Source organism: Salvelinus alpinus, chromosome 29 (genome assembly GCF_045679555.1).
Source record: "Salvelinus alpinus chromosome 29, SLU_Salpinus.1, whole genome shotgun sequence".
Taxonomy (NCBI): Eukaryota; Metazoa; Chordata; class Actinopteri; order Salmoniformes; family Salmonidae; genus Salvelinus; species Salvelinus alpinus.
Window position 1 is genome coordinate 19,199,514 of NC_092114.1, and position 18,329 is coordinate 19,217,842.

Here is an 18,329-nt window from a genome sequence, read left to right on the forward strand (position 1 = left end):
AAATTGACACAACTGCAGGAAGCTTTGGAGTCAACATGGGCCATCATCCCTGTAGAATGCTTTGGACACCTTGTAGAGTCCATGCCCCCAACGAATTGAGGCTGTTCCTAATGTTTGGTATACGTAGGTCACACTAGTCACATGTTACACTAAGAGAGAAACAGTAATGGTGTCTTTTTGTAGGCACTAACTCCGCCATGGTTTGGGAGTATAATTTATTTTATTTTATTGTGTATAGTTTTTGGATAAATGCCGAAAATAAGATCTGTATTAAACACAGGATTAGGAGACTTATACATTTTGTTGTGAAAACAGACCAAATTATTAGGGTGAGGCAAATGGGCTACTAATAGCTTACTACACAACATACACTTAGTATTACTTTCTTAGCTACAGTATACAGTTGAAGTCAGAAGTTTACATACATCTTAGCCAAAAACATTTAAACTCTGTTTTTCACAATTCCTGACATTTAATCCTAGTAAACATTCCCTGTCTTAGGTCAGTTAGGAACACCACTTTATTTTAAGAATGTGAAATGTCAGAATAATAGTAGAGAGAATGACTTATTTCACCTTTTATTTCTTTCATCACATTCCCAGTGGGTCTGAAGTTTCCATACACTCAATAAAAAATTGGTAGCATTGCCTTTAAATTGTTTAACTTGGGTCAAACATTTCGGGTAGCCTTCCACAAGCTTCCCACAATAAATTGGGTGAATTTTGGCCCAGTCCTCCTGACAGAGCTGGTGTAACGGAGTCAGGTTTGTAGGCCTCCTTGCTCACACACGCTTTTTCAGTTCTGCCCACAAATGTTCTATAGGTTTGAGGTCAGGGCTTTGTGATGGCCACTCCAATACCTTGACTTTGTTGTCCTTAAGCCATTTTGCCACAACTTTGGAAGTATGCTTGGGGACATTGTCCATTTGGAAGACCCATTTGCGACCAAGCTTTAACTTCCTGACTGATGTCTTGAGATGTTGCTTCAATATATCCACATAATTCTCCTCCCTCATGATGCCATCTATTTTGTGACGTGCACCAGTCCCTCCTGCAGCAATGTATCCCCACAACATGATGCTGCCACCCCTGTGCTTCACAGTTGGGATGGTGTTCTTCAGCTTGCACGCCTCCCCCTTTTTCCTCCTAACATAACGATGGTCATTATGGCCAAACAGTTCTATTTTTGTTTCATCAGACCAGAGGACATTTCTCCAAAAAGTACAATCTTTGTCCCCATGTGCAGTTGCAAACCATAGTCTGACTTTTTTATGGTGGTTTTGGAGCACTGGCTTCTTCCTTGCTGAGCAGCCTTTCAGGTTATGTCGATATAGGACTCGTTTTACTGTGGATATAGATACTTTTGTACCTTTTTCCTCCAGCATCTTCACAAGGTCCTTTGCTGTTGTTCTGGGATTGATTTGCACTTTTCACACAAAAGTACGTTCATCTCTAGGAGACAGAACGCGTCTCCTTCCTGAGCGATATGATGGCTGCGTGGTCCCATGGTGTTTAGACTTGCGTACTGTTGTTTGTACAGATGAACGTGGTACCTTCAGGCGTTTGGAAATTGCTTCCAAGGATGAATCAGACTTGTGGAGGTCTACCATTTTTTTTCTGAGGTCTTGGCTGATTTCTTTTGATTTTCCCATGATGTCAAGCAAAGAGGCACTGAGTTTGAAGGTAGGCCTTGAAATACATCCACAGGTACACCTTCAATTGACTCAAATGATGTCAATTAGCCTATCAGAAGCTTCTAAAGCCATGACATCATTTTCTGGAATTTTCCAAGCTGTTTAAAGGCACAGTCAACTTAGTGTATGTAAACTTCTGACCCACTGGAATTGTGATTACAGTGAATTATAAGTTAAATAATCTGTTTGTAAACAATTGTTGGAAAAATTACTTGTGTCATGCACAAGGTAGATGTCCTAACCGACTTGCCAAAACTATAGTTTGTTAACAAGAAATTTGTGGATTGGTTGAAAAACAAGTTTGAATGACTCCATTCTAAATGTATGTAAACTTCCGACTTCAACTGTACATATCTCCCTGGCATATTACATCATTTATGCAGAAGCATACAAGACATTTGTGTGCAAATTTTGACATCAAACTTTAATATCAAGGTCTGCCATTCCCTGTATTTATGGTGCTTTCAAGACAACTTGGAACTCGAGGTAAAAAAGGTTGAATCATGACGATGTCAGTGATCTTCAGGTCGTAGCTCTAGAAAGCGGCTCGAGTTCCGGATTTACAGTTCCGAGTTTGTTGAAAGTTCAAAATGTATTTTCCCAGTCACATCCAATTTTTTCCGAGTTCCCAGTTGTCTTGAACTCAGATTTTGCAGTTCCGAGATAACAGTTGTTTTGAGCGCAGCACAAATCATTCTTCATTGACAGCATGGCCAATGTTTAATGTTTATAATTTTAAACTAGGAAAAGAGACCCTTAATCTTAGACTTGGGACCACACAGCCACTCAACTGAATAGCAGGCTAATGATTGCCCTGCAATGCTTGCAGTTAGCCACGGATTCCTTCCAAACCACTCATTGTTGAATTTGCGATTTCCAACTTGTTGTGTAATGTTTATGTCCAATGGCCGATAAGCACCGATACGTTTAATCTATAATTTATCTTCCTTCTTTCTCTTCATAAGACAAGGATTAAAAAGGATTTGCCAATAGATTGTTGACTTGATTAATGATGATGACTGCTAGCTAAGATTTTGAAAGTATGATGTTGACATGATCAGTCCAATCAAAGCTACTGTACATATAACGTGATTTGACATCATTTTATCTCTGGCCAATGATCTTGAGCCTTCTTAGATGGGCACTTCTAATGTAACTATACGGCAGCACCCAAAGGGATTGAATTTGAAAATAATAGCCTAGGAACAGTGAGTTAACTTCCTTGTTCAGAATGATAGATTTTTACCTTGTCAGTTCAGGGATTCGATCTTGCAACCTTTCAGTTACTAGTCCAACGCTCTAACCACTAGCCTACCTGCCGCTCCAATGAGTTACTACATAAATCACTACTGGTTTACTACACATCTAAACAGCAATCAAGTAGTAAAAAGGTTTTGTGTAGATATTGTGAAGTAGTGACGAGCAGTAATTCGGTAGCACATTTTCATGAGAGCGAGCTGGAAAGTATTTTACCACGTCATTGTACGGTGGTGTGTTCAAATGTACCGGCCCCCTTATATTTGTTGAGTGACGTATGCTCTTTTTACTCGCGAGGCATTGGAGTAAAAGGCTTTCAATCCCCCCAGCCTCCCCTTCGCTGCATTCACTCACACAGCAAACCAGAGTGATAGTTCCCTACAATTTGTGCTGGATTATATTCACTGAAGTTTTCATCTCAAAAGTGTAAGCGTTTTTTTGTATTTCATTTAGTATTTAGGCATCTGAAAATGTTGTTTACTTTGCTTTTGCAGTAGGCTACCACGTCTCTTGCTTTTGGTCACGCTGTTTATTCATTGTCAATATATTCCTTTCAAAATATTTACAAATGTGGCTAACTGCTAAGAATATCTTTCAAATAAATCCAAATGACGGAGTTCCTCTTGTAATATGTTCTAATCGCATGGAGCCATTCCAAACATGGAATATTGTCTTTGCGCTGACTAGTTGGAATGGATCAAGTTGGCTGGTGTCTGATGTGGCACCCTCATCACTATAATTACGCCTAGGCTACGCAATTCATCGACGCGAACTACCTTTAACGCCTATTGATGAAGGTATCTTCCCGGTGGACTTTTTAAAGACCCCTGACGCTTGCTCTAAACGTCAGCACGCATCATTTACGTTAAGGTTTTGCAAACGTATAACCTAAAAAAACGTATCTTTCATATCAGCGATAAATAATTTTCAAAAATCAAATAGTTAACGTTAGATGACACCTTTTTTAGGGTTGGTGTTCCCACAAGGCCATATCTCCACGTTACTTGTGCTATCTAGCATACTCCGAACACCTGTGTGTAACGGAAGAAGGCCGGGAGACACGTTAACTGCAATTGCGTCACACCATCCATATGCCTCCATCACACCTTCACCGTCAAAATGGTACGCAGCATCTTCTGGATATGTATGCAACAAAAGTTCAACATTCACCTTCTGCTACCATTTGTCAAGCCGTCTATACATACAGTTTGACACATACTTCGATAAATCCAATTTTTGAACCACACAGAACGCATTGCAACTGCCTCTTTAACGCTGCAAGGCAAACAGCGTTCCATTGGGAATGAATGTACTTCTGGTATATCAAAATGCGGTGTGATTGAGGCGATACTCCCAACACATTTTCAAATCAAGCATAAATTGTCTCTTAGTAGCCTACTATCAGTTAGCCCAGGGTTTCCCAGGCTAAGTCTTAAGGCACCATCTGGATGCACGTTTAGTTATTTTTTGTTGCCCTAACACTACAGCTGATTTCAAATAACTAAAGCTTGATGTTGGTTATTTGAATCAACTGTGTAGTGCTAGAGCAACAAACTAAACGGGCACCTGGACTGAGTTTGGGAAACCCTGAGTTAGCCTGCCATGCAGGTTCGCACCTTCCATCATGCTTCCCTTTGCTGACACTGAATATATTGCATTATTTAGGATGCTTAGGACAGAAGTTTATAATTTACTAAATAAAACGAATTGTTTGAACAACAATGTGCATAAAGTGTAGCGTCACAAAAAAGAAATATGCCTTGTGCCGGATTCGACCCCATTCCCTGTAGTCTGTGTCCTGGTCATGAGTCCACGACTCTATTTGCTGAGCTACCGTTCAGTTGATAGAATATGAACAAATCCTAACTACATTGTAATTAGGGTGTCTAGTAGAGTTAGTGTTTGATAACGACATGGATCGAAGAAAGCACTGGAACCGTAACGAAATCAGTGTGATCTCGCGTTTTGTTTGAAAAACCACGTGATCAAATAGAAGGTTTGGACGTTATTGATCACGTGATGATGATACTTTGAAACAAGCATCGATACATTGTCGGGTCGGTAGTGCGTCAGAAACTGCATCGGAGCTCCGGTATCAATCGTCTCATCACTAGTAAGTGTATATTTTGCATTTGTGGAATTATTTTGATGTGACGTGAAAGTAAAGACCTTTATTTTTCTAAAACTATTGCAATTGAGAATTGACTCACGTTTAGATACTCTGGCAGCGAAAAACTACCTCTGAAAATTAGTGCTTTCAGAAAATATTCACACCCCTTGACTTTTTACACATTTTGTTAGTCAGTTTTTTTTGTCACTGGCCTACACATGATAATACCCCATAATGTCAGTGGAGATAGATCTCTCTCTCTATATATAGAGATATATCTATCTTTTAGTGAAAAACTGAAATGTCTTGAGTCAATAAGTATTCAACCCCTTTGTTATGGTAAGCCTACATAAGTTCAGGAGTACAACAAGTTACAGAAGTTGCATGGACTCACACTGTGTGCAATAAGTGTTTATCATGATTTTTTGAATGACCACATCATCTCTGTACATCATTATCTGTAAGGTCCCTCAGTCAAGCAGTGAATTTCAAACACAGATTCAACCACAAAGACCAGGGAGGTTTTCCAATGCCTTGCAAGGAAGGGGACCTATTGGTAGATGGGTAAAAAAAAAAAAGCAGACGTTGAATGTTCCTTTGAACATGGTGAAGTTACTAATTACACTTTGATGGCGTATCAATACACCCAGTCACTACAAAGATTTTATTTTATAAATTTTTATTTTATTTCACCATTATTTAACCAGGTAGGCAAGTTGAGAACAAGTTCTCATTTACAACTGCGACCTGGCCAAGATAAAGCAAAGCATTTCGACACATACAACAACACAGAGTTACACATGGAGTAAAACAAACATACAGTCAATAATACGGTAGAAAAATAAGTCTATATACAATGTGAGCAAATGAGGTGAGATAAGGGAGGTAAAAGCAAAAAAAGGCCATGGTGGCGAAGTAAATACAATATAGCAAGTAAAACACTGGAATGGTAGATTTGCAGTAGAAGAATGTGCGAAGTAGAAATAGAAATAATGGAGTGCAAAGGAGCAAAATAAATAAATACAGTAGGGGGAGAGGTAGTTGTTTGGTCTAAATTATAGATGGGCTATGTACAGGTGCAGTAATATGTGAGCTGCTCTGACAGCTGGTGCTTAAAGCTAGTGAGGGAGAGGGAGATAAGTGTTTCCAGTTTCAGAGATTTTTGTAGTTCGTTCCAGTCATTGGCAGCAGAGAACTGGAAGGAGAGGCGGCCAAAGGAGGAATTGGCTTTGGGGGTGACCAGAGAGATATACCTGCTGGAGATATCGCGTGCTACAGGTGGGTGCTGCTATGGTGACCAGTGAGCTGAGATAAGGGGGGACTTTACCTAGCAGGTTCTTGTAGATGACCTGGAGCCAGTGGGTTTGGCGACGAGTATGAATCGAGGGCCAGCCAACGAGAGCATACAGGTCGCAGTGGTGGGTAGTATATGAGGCTTTGGTGACAAAACGGATGGCACTGTGATAGACTGCATCCAATTTATTGAGTAGGGTATTGGAGGCTATTTTGTAAATGACATCGCAGAAGTCGAGGATCGGTAGGATGGTCAGTGTTACGAGGGTATGTTTGGCAGCATGAGTGAAGGATTCTTTGTTGTGAAATAGGAAGCCAATTCTATATTTAACTTTGGATTGGAGATGTTTGATGTGAGTCTGGAAGGAGAGTTTACAGTCTAACCAGACACCTAGGTATTTGTAGTTGTCCATATATTCTAATTCAGAACCGTCCAGAGTAGTGATGGACGGGCGGGCAGGTGCAGGCAGTGATCGGTTGAAGAGCATGCATTTAGTTTTACTTGCATTTAAGAGCAGTTGGAGGCCACAGAAGGAGAGTTGTATGGCATTGAAGCTCATCTGGAGGGTTGTTAACACAGTGTCCAAAGAAGGGCCAGAATTATACAGAATGGTGTCGTCTGCGTAGAGGTGGATCAGAGACTCACCAGCAGCAAGAGCGACATCATTGATGTATACAGAGAAGAGAGTCAGCCCAAGAATTGAACCCTGTGGCACCCCCATAGAGACTGCCAGAGGCCCGGACAACAGGCCCTCCGATTTGACACTGAACTCTATCAGAGAAATAGTTGGTGAACCAGGCGAGGCAATCATTTGAGAAACCAAGGCTATTGCGTCTGCCGATGAGGATGTGGTGATTGACAGAGTCGAAAGGCTTGGCCAGGTCAATGAATACGGCTGCACAGTATTGTTTCTTATCGATGGCGGTTAAGATATCGTTTAGGACCTTGAGCGTGGCTGAGGTGCACCCATGACCAGCTCTGAAACCAGATTGCATAGCGGAGAAGGTGCGGAGGGATTCGAAATGGTCGGTAATCTGTTTGTTGACTTGGCTTTTGAAGACCTTAGAAAGGCAGGGTAGGATAGATATAGGTCTGTAGCAGTTTGGGTCAAGAGTGTCTCCCCCTTTGAAGAGGGGGATGACCGCAGCTGCTTTCCAATCTTTGGGAATCTAAGACGACATGAAAGAGAGGTTAAACAGGCAAGTAATAGGGGTTGCAACAATTTCGGCAGATAATTTTAGAAAGGGTCCAGATTGTCTAGCCCGGCTGATTTGTAGGGGTCCAGATTTTGCCTCTCTTTTGGAACATTAGCTGACTGGATTTGGGAGAAGGAGAAATGGGGAAGGCTTGGGCGAGTTGCTGTGGGGGGTGCAGTGCTGTTGACTGGGGTAGGGGTAGCCAGGTGGAAAGCATGGCCAGCCCATAGAAAAGTGCTTCTTGAAATTCTCAATTATAGTGGATTTATCGGTGGTGACAGAGTTTCCTATTCTCAGTGCAGTGGCAGCTGGGAGGAGGTGCTCTTATTCTCCATGGACTTTACAGTGTCCCAGAACATTTTTGAGTTTGTTTTACAGGAAGCACATTTCTGCTTGAAAAAGCTAGCCTTGGCTTTTCTAACTGCCTGTGTATATTGGTTTCTAACTTCCCTGAAAAGTTGCATATCACGGGGGCTGTTCGATGCTAATGCAGAACGCCACAGGATGTTTTTGTGTTGGTTAAGGGCAGTCGGGTCTGGAGAGAACCAAGGGCTATATCTGTTCCTGGTTCTAAATTTATTGAAAGGGGCATGCTTATTTAAGATGGTGAGGAAGGCATTAAAATAACATAACCAGGCATCCTCTACTGACGGGATGAGGTCAATATCCTTCCAGGATACCCCTGGCCAGGTCGATTAGAAAGGCCTGCTCACTGAAGTGTTTCAAGGAGCGTTTGACAGTGATGAGTGGAGGTCGTTTGACCGCTGACCCATTACGGATGCAGGCAATGAGGCAGTGATCGCTGAGATCTTGGTTGAAAACAGCAGAGGTGTATTTAGAGAGCAAGTTGGTTAGGATGATATCTATGAGGGTACCCGTGTTTACGGCTTTGGGGTGGTACCTGGTAGGTTCATTGATAATTTGTGTGAGATTGAGAGCATCAAGCTTAGATTGTAGGATGGCTGGGGTGTTAAGCATGTCCCAGTTTAGGTCACCTAGCAGCACGAGCTCTGAAGATAGATGGGGGGCAATCAGTTCACATATGGTGTCCAGAGCACAGCTGGGGACAGAGGGTGGTCTATAGCAGGCGGCAACGGTGAGAGACTTGTTTTTAGAGAGGTGGATTTTTAAAAGTAGAAGTTCAAATTGTTTGGGTACAGACCTGAATAGTAGGACAGAACTCTGCAGGCTATCTCTGCAGTAGATTGCAACACCGCCCCCTTTGGCCATTCTATCTTGTCTGAAAATGTAGTTAGGGATGGAGATTTCAGAGTTTTTGGTGGTCTTCCTAAGCCAGGATTCAGACACGGCTAGGACATCCGGGTTGGCAGAGTGTGCTTAAGCAGTGAACAAAACAAACTTAGGGAGGAGGCTTCTAATGTTAACATGCATGAAGCCAAGGCTATTACGGTTACAGAAGTTATCAAAAGAGAGCGCCGGTGGAATAGGAGTGAAGCTAGGCACTGCAGGGCCTGGATTCACCTCTACATCACCATAGGAACAGAGGAGGAGTAGGATAAGGGTACGGCTAAAAGCTATGAGAATTGGTCATCTAGGCCGTCCGGAACAGAGAGTAAAAGGAGCAGGTTTCTTTGAGAGATAAAATAGTTTCAAGGTATAATGTACAGAAAAAGGTATGGTAGGATGTGAATACAGTGGAGGTAAACCTAGGCATTGAGTGATGATAAGAGAGATATTGTCTCTAGAAACATAATTGAAACCAGCTGATGTCATCGCATGTGTGGGTGGTGGAACTGAAAGGTTTGATAAGGTATAATGAGTAGGGCTCGAGGCTCTACAGTGAAATAAGCCAATAAACACTAACCAGAACAGCAATGGACAAGGCATATTGACATTAAGGAGAGGCATGCTTAGCCGAGTGATCATAAGGGTCCAGTGAGTAGTGAGGTTGGTTGGGGTCACGGTGATTCAGACAGCTAGCCGGGCCATAGGTAGCGAGCTGGCAGAAGATGGAGGTCTGTTTTTAGCCACCTCGTGCGTTTCTGTCTGTAGATTAGTGGGGTTCCGTGTGGTAGAGGGGACCAATCCAATTGGCAAAATAGTTATCGTGGCCCAAGAAAATTGTCCGATAGACCTATTCAGATAGCAGCCGATAAGACAGCTAACGATTAGCGGGCCGCAGATGGGCGTTCAGGTAACGTCGCGACGGAGGGGCCAGTTGGATAACTCCCTCGGGCAGATAACGTCGGTAGTCCAGTCGTGAAGGCCCGGTGGGGCTCCGCATCGGCAGTAAAACAGGTCCGGATAGGTGATTGTAGCCCAGGAGTGGCTGATGGAACTCTTCAGCTGGCTAGCTCCGGAATAATTGATGTTTGCTCCGGGACCGACGTTAGCCAATAGTCACTCGGATAGCAGATAGCTAGCTGCAAGATCCAGGTGTAAATGTCCACAGCTTGCGGTAGAAATCCGGGGATATGGAGAGAAAATAGGTCCGGTATGCTCTGGTCTGAGTCGCGTTGTACAAAACTGGTGATAGCTTTTCGAGCTAAAGGATAGCTGATGACCGCCAACCGTGGTTAGCTAGTGAACTGGCTAACTTCTCGCTAGCTTCTGTTGTGGATTTCGGATTTGAGGTGAAAAATATATCTATTTTTTTAATTGGTGAGGCGGGTTGCAGGAGAATGTTTTGAAGTTGAGTTTTTAGAAAAATATATAGAAAAATATGCGAAGAAAATATATATACGGGACACGACAAGACGAGGACAAAGGACGTCTGACTGCTATGCCATCTTGGAATAAGATACAGGCGTCCTTCCTAACTCCGTTGCCGGAGAGGAAAGAAACTGCTCAGGGATTTCACCATGAGGCCAATGGTGACTTTAAAACAGTTTAATGGCTGTGATAGGAGAAAACTGAGGATGGATAAACAACATAGTTACTCCACAATACTAACCTAATTGACAGAGTGAAAAGAAGGAAGCCTGAACAGAATAAAAAACATTCCAAAACATGCATCATTTTCACAACAAGGCACAAAAGTAATACTGCAAAAAATGTGGCAAAGCAATTCACTTTTTCTGCTGAATACCAAGTGTTATGTTTGGGGCAAATCTGATACAACACATTATTGAGTACCACTCTCCATATTTAGCATAGTGGTGGCTGTATCATGTTATGGGTATGCTTGTAATTGTTAAGGACTTGGGAGTTTTTCAGGATAAAAAATAAACGGAATGGAGCTAAGCACGGCAATATCCTAGAGGAAAACCTGGTTGTCAGCTTTCCACCAGACACTGGGAGATGAATTCCCCTTTCAGCAGGACAATAACCTAACACACAATGCCAAATATACACTGGAGTTGATTACAGTGAATGTTCCTAAGTGGCCGAGTTACAGTTTTGACTTAATCTACTTGAAAATCTGTGGCAAGACCTGAAAATAGTTGTTTAGCAATTTCACAGAGCTTGAATTTTGAAAAATAATTCTGGGCAAATGTTGCACAATCCAGGTGTAGAAAGCTCTTAGACTTACCCATAAAAGCTCACAGCTGTAATTGCTGCCAAAGTTGATTCTAACATGTATTGATCAAGGGGGTTGAATACTCATCTAATCAAGATATGAGTTTTTATTTTTTATAAATTCTAACATTTGTAAAAAAATATATATATATATATATATTCCACTTTGACAGATTTTTGTGTAGATTGTTGACAAAAAAAGACAATTAAATCCATTTTAATCCCACCCAGGCTAGCCTACTACTAGTCTGATTTAATCAGGATGTAATACACAATTAATTGGTATATGCAGCCTGAAACTAATTCCTGTAAAATTGTCTAAATGTTCCTTACAAGCCAGAATATTGAATAAACTTACTCTACTGGTTGTCTGTATATCCACAGGAAAGTGTTTTAACTCAACCTTTTAGGGAGCTAGTATTTCTATGGTTCCGTTTGGCACTGAGGTAAAGAGAATTTAATATATAAAAATAAAAAATCTCGTCAATATATTCCCACGGGGGACCATTATGAAAATGTATGCACTTACTAATGTAAGTTTGTCTGCTAAATGACTAAAATGTAATGGCTGTTGAACAACGCATGCCATGACATTGAAAATGGTATAGAATCAGGGGAGGATGGAGATCAATCCACACCATTTTTTTGTGCTTCCTACTAGCAGTTATTTTTTTAAATGTTCTCAAGCCTCCCCTGATTCAGAATATACAATTTTCATTGTCATGGTATGCTTGGTTCAATGGCTATTGACGAGAGAACTGAATATCAAGTAATAAACTAACTTTACCTCGGTTCTGAACCATATACTGCTAATAAGTCAGGTAAACAATAATTTCCGGTGGATATTTTGTAAAAAAAAGTATAAAAGTGCAGCAAAAAGACAAACCGCACAAACAACCGGTAGAGTAAGTTTAATTTTATTAAACATGTTGGCTTGTAAGGAACATTTACATGATTTTGCAGGCATTAGTTTCAGGCAAAGAATTGTGAATTACAGCCTGACTAGCCTACTACATTTGATTAGCTTAGGCTACATTTAATTGATTAGGCTACTTCAATTTTGTTATTGAATTGCTTTAGATCGTCTTGGCATGTCTTTATATTCTAATTTGAAGGAAGCCTAGCCTAAAGACAAGTTATGGGTCGCGTTCCACTGCTTAGACGTTGCTTGCATCAACCAATGGTTGCTATAACTTCTGATGTGGTTAGCTGATACGTAAAATACCTTTCCAGGCGTTGTAAGATCTGGCATGCATCGACAACGCCTGGGTAGAGGAATGCGCCCAGTATGTTGATGGTGGTAGCCTGAACTTGTAAAACGCACATTCCAACAGGACATTTGGACCATCTGAAATATTCTCAAATGTATGATTGAGTATGCCTGCTGTGCTGAGTTTCCTGTGGTCCTAAGGAAAAAGGGGAAAGACAAGCAGTCGTGGCGGTAAAGGGTGACCTTTGCTGTCAGTGACACAGGACTATTTCATTAGGCTGTCAGATGACCCAGGACTATTTCATTAGGCTGTCAGATGACCCAGGACTATTTCATTAGGCTGTCAGATGACACTGGTTAGATTTCAGAGTAGTGGTGCTTTCAAGGCAACTGTAAACTCGAGTGAGGTCAAATTGTGACGTCATTAATCTTCGTGTTGGAAAGTCTGAGCTCAAGGATGATGCCCGAGTTTCCCACTTGGAATCACAAGTTGGATGACCGTTAAATATATTTTTTCCCAGTCGGAGCTATTTAAAAAGTTCAGTTGTCTTGAACGCACTGAAGTCGGAGGTTGGAGCTTTCCGAGTTCCGAATTAATTGTCTTGAATGGGACATAGGCCTGTCTTAAATAGTCAACAACACTCCTTATCAGTCACTTAAGGGAATTTTCATTGCGATGTCTTGACTAGTGCGGAAATATCCCACATAGCCGAATGACTCATATTGACAGAACTCCCACAGAAATTTAGCTAAATACAGGACATCTCTATATGATTGTTTGTGATTTCCTTGACTATAATGTAGGCCTATTCACTAGTCATTCTAACTCTCTGAGCTCTCAAAATAATGCCACCCTTTGATGTGCCTTAGACTACATTTAAGTAACTATCCAATGAAATTCCAGAAAAAACACTTAAAAAATGACACCTCTAAGCTGTGTATAACAGGCCAATCAGCTGTTTACTTTCCTTAATATTTTTAATGACGGTATATGCCCACACCATTATTTTGTTGGGGTAGGCCCACACCATTCAAACACAGAAAAGCTGCTTTTTAACATAGTTCTCCTTCCAAAATGTTTTAATTATTTCACTCATATTGTAATTCATTATAGGTCATATTTCATTGACATCTCAAACACTGGACAGTTACTTTAAGTCTAGCTGGTAGGCAACACCAAAAAAGAGATCCCGTTTTGGTCGATAATGGCTCCGGAACTATAAATAGATCCATGTGTTATGCCCTCAGATTTTCCTTGAAGCCCAAACAAACGGAATACATCCCCTCCCGTGCCGTCGGTTGTCTCCATGGTAACTCTGTATAGAACGAGATTTGGCTTCAGTATGTCTCAGCTTTAGTCGAAAGAGTTATACAGTAGTGCAGGGATTGGCAATTCCAGTCCTCGGGGGCCTGATTGGTGTCACAGTTTTGCCCCAGCTAACACACCTGACTACAATAACCACCTAATCATAATCTTCAGTTTAGAATTCAATTTGATTAATCAGCTGTGTTTGCTAGGGATGGAGACAGTGTGAGACCAATCAGACCCTGTAGGACTGGAGTTGCCCACCCCTGCGGTAGTGGTTACTCATGAGTTTCATAACACGCAAGCAGTTGGTCAATGAGTGTGTCAGTCTAAATGGCCCTCAAACTATGGGTTTATAAGTGTGTGTGTGTGTGTCTGTGTGTGGTCCTGCTCTTTTATGACTAGCATAGCATATTTGTGGTGCATTGGAATGACTGCTCAGACTCACTAGCCTGCTCAGACAGGTAGCTACACACAATGTCTTCATCAGGGCCGTCACGGTTTTTAAGCATGGCATCGTGTAGTCTGGTTCTAGATATGCTGTTAGGTATTGAATAGTGATGGGGGGGAATCGATAGTTGCATATCGAGATATTGTCAAAACGGCACATCAATAATATCGTAATATTATTTGCACAGCTCCAGTATTTTTCCTTCATAGCTTGTTTTCCATCTTCTTTTGAAACAGAGGGACAATATGTTTATAGCGTTTATTTCCACGACTGATCAAAACTCATTTTCTTATTTCATCACCTTTTCATTTAACTTCTCAAATTATTGCCATATTGGACTTCACTGCTGTTGATTCCCTGTCTCACTGTCTGCCATTTTTCCAACTGTTAACGATGCAGACATGCGGAGCACTTTATATTAGTGGCAAATCATTAGAAAGATGCATAGCCATCTCTTCCTACTCACAGCATTGTTGCGTTAGGTATTTGGTGAATAAAATTTTTTGCCTTTATGATCATGATTGGAACCTGTTGATGGTAGTTTTGTGATAACTGCACTGTGATTTTAATTTAGTAAAAAGAACAATGATTTTCGCTTGATGTGTTTTCTAAACTTTTTAAGAATTCCAAATGAGTTTAAACGTCACATTCCTACTCCCTTCCCCATCTTATCAGGGAGGTGGCTGTGTAAATGCAAATGTCCTTGTATGGTCCTGAGCTACCTGGCAGACTGGCTTTGCTTCACAGGGCTGTCTCTGTTCCATCAGCTCTGTGCCTGAGTTAGCCTAACTCTGTGATTTAAAGTGGACTTTTATCACTCTTGTTTGATGCGTTCGAATAGCTGCTTTCACAATGAATAGACAGTCAAGATGCTGATGCTTTGATATATCCCCACAGTGTTTCTCTTGACAATAGCATGTGATAACTTTAAGCAGGTCATTTACAAGCTGTCGTGGCCTTAATCATTGACTTGGTTTCATTTACATTTAAGTCATTTAGCAGACGCTCTTATCCAGAGCGACTTATAAATTGGAAAGTTCATACATATTCATCCTGGTCCCCCCGTGGGGAATGAACCCACAACCCTGGCGTTGCAAGCGCCATGCTCTACCAACTGAGCCACACGGGATTTCATAAGACACAAGGCCACAATAGAACCTCCAGTGCCCAACTAGATATGCCTCAAGGGGTGCATAGTATACGGTAACTGAAGTGTTTTGAACACTTATTTTCTGATTGTTGTCAAGGTTATGCAGAGCACAACAAAGCATGTCCTGCAATATAGGTCTTCCTGTTGCTATTCGCAACGCTTTATGTTGACATATACAATCTAATTCTGCTGCAGTTGACTAGCCTGGAAAACCATACTGTTACTTTTCGGTTTCACTTCCCTAATTAGAACAACACTAACGTGAAACGGAGCTGAGTACTTGACAGCATGTTGTAAATTATTGAGTTGCAACTTGCATTCAAGCCTACAGGAAATCTGAAAAGCAGTGTATTGGTATTGGCGTGTTCTATAATGTTTTGGTATTCCCCTCCCTCTGTCTGACTCACCCTCCCTCTCTGACTCACCCTCCGTCTAGTTTGACTCACTGTTTATTTAGTTAGTATCTATGGAACCAGTTGGAGGGTAACACCGCTGCTGTGTACAGTCAATTCAGTGGACAATGGAGAAGGGTTTTGTGTGTAGAAGTTGTGTGCAGAGTGTTTTGGTTTAATGGTTAATGTTCAGTGCTTTGGCAGAGGATATGTATCTATGCAGTGAACTGACATAGCTTGTTAATGGACAGGGTTGTGGTAGTGTTTCTATGCAGCTGGATTTAAACTGCTCCCTTTATTCTCTGTTCCGGACGTGCTAGACGGCCAGTTCTTATAGCCTTTAGCCGTACCCTTATCCTACTCCTCCTCTGCTCCTCCTGGTGATGTAGAGGTGAATCCAGGACCTGCAGTACCTAGCTCCACTCCCACTCCCCAGGTGCTCTCATTTGTTGACTTCTGTAACCGTAAAAGCCTTGGTTTCATGCATGTTAACATTAGAAGCCTACTCCCTAAGTTTGCTTTATTCACTGCTTTAGCACATTCTGCCAACCCGGATGTCTTAGCCGTGTCTGAATCCTGGCTTAGGAAAACCACCAACAACCCTGAAATTTCCATCCCTAACTATAACATTTTCCGCCAAGATAGAACTGCTAAAGGGGGCGGTGTTGCAATCTACTACAGAGATAGAACTCTGCAGAGTTCTATCTTACTATCCAGGTTTTTACCAAAACAATTCTAGCTTCTCCTTCTACTTTCCAGAAACAAGTCTCTCACCGTTGCCACTTGCTATAGACCACCCTCTGCTCCCAGCTGTGCCTTGGACACCATATGTGAATTGATTGCCCCCCATCTATCTTCTGAGCTTGTGCTGCTAGGTGACCTAAACTGGGACATGCTTAACACCCCGGCCATCCTACAATTCTCGGGCCGACTCTCTTCTCTGTATACATCAATGATGTCGCTCTCGCTGCTGGTGATTCTTTGATCCACCTCTATGCAGACGACACCATTCTGTATATTTCTGGCCCTTCGTTGGACACTGTGTTATCTAACCTTCAGATGAGCTTCAATGCCATACAACTCTCCTTCTGTGGCCTCCAACTGCTCTTAAATGCAAGTAAAACTAAATGCATGCTCTTCAACCGATCACTTCCCGCACCTGCCCGCCCGCCCAGCATCACTACTCTGGACGGTTCTGACTTAGAATATGTGGACAACTACAAATACCTAGGTGTCTGGTTAGACTGTAAACTCTCCGTCCAGACTCACATCAAACATCTCCAATCAAAAATTCAACCTAGAATTGGCTTCCTATTTCGCAACAAAGCATCCTTCACTCATGCTGCCAAACATACCCTCGTAAAACTGACCATCCTACCGATCCTCAACTTCGGCGATGTCATTTACAAAATAGCCTCCAACACTCTACTCAACAAATTGGATGCAGTCTATCACAGTGCCATCTGTTTTGTCACCAAAGCCCCGTATACTACCCACCACTGAGACCTGTACGCTCTCGTTGGTTGGCCCTCGCTTCATACTTGTCGCCAAACCCACTGGCTCCAGGTCATCTACAAGTCTCTGCTAGGTAAAGCCCTGCCTTATCTCAGCTCACTGGTCACCATAGCAGCACCCACCCGTAGCACGCGCTCCAGCAGGTATATCTCACTGGTCACCCCCAAAGCCAATTCTTCCTTTGGCCGCCTCTCCTTCCAGTTCTCTGCTGCCAATGACTGGAACAAACTGCAAAAATCTCTGAAGCTGGAGACTCTTACCTCCCTCACTAGCTTTAAGCCCCAGCTGTCAGAGCAGCTCACAGATCACTGCACATGTACATAGTTCATCTGTAAATAGCCCATCCAATCTACCTCATCCCCATACTGTATTTATTTATTTGTTTATCTTGCTCCTTTGCACCCCAGTATCTCAACTTGCACATTCATCTTCTGCACATCCTACCATTCCAATGTTTAATTGCTATATTGTAATTACTTTGCCACCATGGCCTATTTAAATAAAGGTGAAATAAAATAAATAACTGTTGGAGAGTTATGCCATACTAAAGGGTATCCATGCAGTGTTAGTGTAATAATCTGTTGCCACGACTGCTGTAGCTGAGGTGTAGTGTAGTCTGATATCTAGGCTCAGTGGTTGGTTACCTCCCAAATGGCAACCTAATCCATATAAGTGTACTGTATTTGACCAGAACCTTATGGGCACTGGCCAAAAGTAGTGCATTAAACGGGAATTAGGGTGCCACTTGGGGGTGCAATTCCACAGTAACGGAATTGAGGTTTGACTTTAAAATGTGTTTTCAAAGTTGAACAATTTACCAAAACTAATTTAGTGGAAGAACTGCGTAGATGCAAACTTTGGCAACGGGATCACGGTAAAATGATCACGGTAAAATCTCCCTCTGATATTTAACTCTGTAATTCTGTTAAATATCTGCTCTAAATGAAGATTGAAAGATGAATGGGCTGTCAGCTGTGACATGGCACCTTGAGATTTGAACTACAGTAAGTGAAGTGGATTTACACCCGATAATGGAATTACATCGTGGATCCCTGATCTGTACTACACAGAAATGCATAATTATGGATATTTGTCATTCTCCTCATGTTTACAAGTTTGGACAGCACAGTACAGTGTAGTACAATAGAGTAGGGTAGAGTACAATTGTACAATACAATTGCACTATACAATTGTACTATACAATATACTATACTAGACTGCACTGTGCTGTCCAAACTTGTAAAACATACGTCTATTATAGGTTCAGATTTGTTC

General features: G+C 41.8%; 1 protein-coding gene across 4 annotated transcripts in view; it reads left to right on the forward strand.

The window, feature by feature from the left end:
* The first annotated feature begins 3,238 nt into the window (after positions 1 to 3,238).
* LOC139559226 (oxysterol-binding protein-related protein 3-like) overlaps positions 3,239 to 18,329 on the forward strand; it is a 30,540-nt gene continuing 15,449 nt past the window's right edge. For 3 of the 4 annotated variants that reach the window (XM_071375018.1, XM_071375021.1, XM_071375022.1), the window contains exon 1: positions 3,239 to 3,376. The gene's annotated coding sequence lies outside the window, so the exon portion shown is untranslated. Of the gene's footprint in view, positions 3,377 to 4,963; positions 5,064 to 18,329 lie in introns of those variants that run through there. The other variant, XM_071375019.1, reaches the window with a different exon arrangement.